Source organism: Musa acuminata, unplaced genomic scaffold (assembly GCF_036884655.1).
Source record: "Musa acuminata AAA Group cultivar baxijiao unplaced genomic scaffold, Cavendish_Baxijiao_AAA HiC_scaffold_467, whole genome shotgun sequence".
Taxonomy (NCBI): domain Eukaryota; kingdom Viridiplantae; phylum Streptophyta; class Magnoliopsida; order Zingiberales; family Musaceae; genus Musa; species Musa acuminata.
Window position 1 is genome coordinate 280,001 of NW_027020714.1, and position 2,500 is coordinate 282,500.

Genomic DNA, 2,500 nt, shown 5'->3' on the forward strand with positions numbered 1-2,500 from the left:
TTAGATTGTCCACTCGGGGAACATAAACCCTATTCCCTTTTGTGTAAACAAGTCCCTCCTGGACCCAAAATCGTCGTGCTTTGCCTTCTTTGATGAGCTGCATCAGGATAACTGCCTGGGGATCACTATACAGTCCATCTCTGATTCGGGAAAGGAAGGTTGAGTGTAACTGACTTGCTTGGCCTCTGCCCTCCAGTTGTGCAGCATTCACGCACTCCACCTTCCGACTCAGCGCATCGGCCACGACATTCGCCTTCCCGGGCTTATATTCCATTGCCATATCAAATTCAGCCAGGAAGTCCTGCCACCGTGCTTGCTTTGGGGAGAGCTTCTTCTGAGTTTGGAAATAACTCAAGGCGATGTTGTCTGTCCTCAGCACAAATCGCGACCCAAGGAGGTAGTGTCGCCAAACTCGTAGGCAGTGGATCACCGCTGTCATCTCCTTCTCATGCACTGGATACCGCCTCTCGGTCTCGTTGAGTTTACGGCTCTCGTAGGCCACCGGATGACCTTCTTGCATGAGTACTCCACCAATAGCAAAGTCCGAAGCATCTGTATGGACTTCAAAGGGCTCTCCATAGTTTGGCAATTTGAGCACTGGTTCTTCCAGAACAGCAGCCTTCAGATCTTGGAATGCTATCTCACATTTGTCAGACCACTTCCAAGGCTGCTCCTTCTTCAGCAACTCCGTCAGTGGGGTTGCCCGCTTCGAATATCCAGCAATGAAGCGTCGGTAGTAGTTGACGAAACCAAGGAAGGATCTCAACTCTGGCACCTTCTTTGGAGTTCGCCATTCCGCAACTGCTTGCACCTTCGACTTGTCCATCCGGATGGAGCCATCACCGATTCGGTGCCCCAAGAACAGGATCTCAGTCTGAGCAAAGTAGCATTTCTCCCTTTTTACGAACAAAGTGTTCTCCCTGAGAACCTTGAAAATCGTCCGAAGGTGCTTGACGTGCTCCTCGAGCGTTTGGCTGTAAACGACGATGTCGTCCAAGTAGACGACCACGAACTTATCCAAATACTCCTTGAATAGCTGGTTCATGAGAGTACAGAATGTTGCCGGAGCGTTGGTTAAGCCGAAAGGCATCACCAAGAACTCAAACGCTCCATATCTGGTCACACATGTAGTCTTTGCTTCGTCGCCTTCAGCAATGCGCACCTGCCAATACCCCGACCGAAGGTCGAGTTTTGAGAAATACTTCGCCTTGCCCAATTGGTCGAACAAGTCCGCGATGAGCGGGATGGGATACTTGTTCTTCACTGTTACTTTGTTGAGGGCTCGGTAGTCGACGCATAATCGGAGGCTCCCATCTTGTTTCTTCTGAAAGAGAACTGGAGCTCCGAAAGGTGCTTTTGAGCTGCGGATGAGACCACCGCTTAGCAGTTCACCTAACTGCTTTCTGAGTTCTGCCAACTCTGGCGGGGCCATGCGATAGGGTGGTCTCGCTGGAGGCTTCACTCCTGGCTCCAGCTCAATACTGTGATCCACGCCTCTGCGTGGCGGAAGAGTCTTCGGCAACTCAGGTGGCATAACGTCTTTGAACTCCTTCAGGACGTTGGCCACCACAGCAGGTTCTTGAATGGCTTCTTCATTGAGTGGCTCTAGCTTCATAGCAGCCACGAATGTTAGTTCGCCCTTTCGCACCCCTTTCTTCAATTGTAATGCCGAAATATGTTGGGGCTCCTTGGTTCCTCTCCGAGAGACGGGCACCACACAGGGGTCATCGCCTCCCATCATACATAGGGAATTCAAGAATGGCATCGGCACCAACTTCGCCGCGTGCATAAACTCCATTCCAAGGATCACTTGGAAGTCGTCTAGTGGCACGGCCATCATGTTGGTGGTTCCGCTCCAAGTCCCGATTCTGATGGGAACTCCCTTCGCCAATCCGGAGATTCGCCTGGCCTCCGAGTTCACTGCTTTCATTCGGCTTGGGCTCTTCTCCAATGTCAACCCAAGTCGCTGTGCTTCACGATCGGCTATGAAGTTGTGGGTAGCGCCCGTGTCCACCATTGCACGGGTCGTTTGGCCATTCAGCTTGATGTCCACATACATCAGTTCACTACTTCCTGCTTTTTGTGCCTTCGTCTTCATGTTCTCCCCCACTTGACCCCGCATAGCGTTCAACAAACGCATTGCTCCCATTCGGGGTCCTTGCGACTCTTCATCGTCGCTGCTGGATTCAGAACTGCTTGAGCTAAGGGCAACGGTTTTGCCCTTGTCCGATCGGGGAGGGTGGATGGAAGCTGTCAACGCGTTGAGTGCCTGCTTCTGTGGGCACTCCCTTACCATGTGCGGTCCTCCGCACAAGAAGCATCCTCCAGGTTTTGAGGCCTTGCCTTTTGGGTTCGGCCCTTTGTGGGAGCTCTTCTTCTTCTGTTCGCCCCCGAGCTCCTTCCCTCGAGAATGTTTTTGAGGGCGATTGCTTGAAGATTGTTTCCTTCTCGCTGGGTCTTCAGAGGAAACGAAGTCGGTGAGCCTTTCTGCAGCTGCAAT

At 52.2% G+C, this 2,500-nt stretch overlaps 1 pseudogene; it reads right to left on the reverse strand.

Moving 5' to 3' along the window:
- Window positions 1-2,500, reverse strand: part of LOC135660000 (28S ribosomal RNA) — a 9,837-nt pseudogene that overhangs the window by 4,938 nt on the left and 2,399 nt on the right.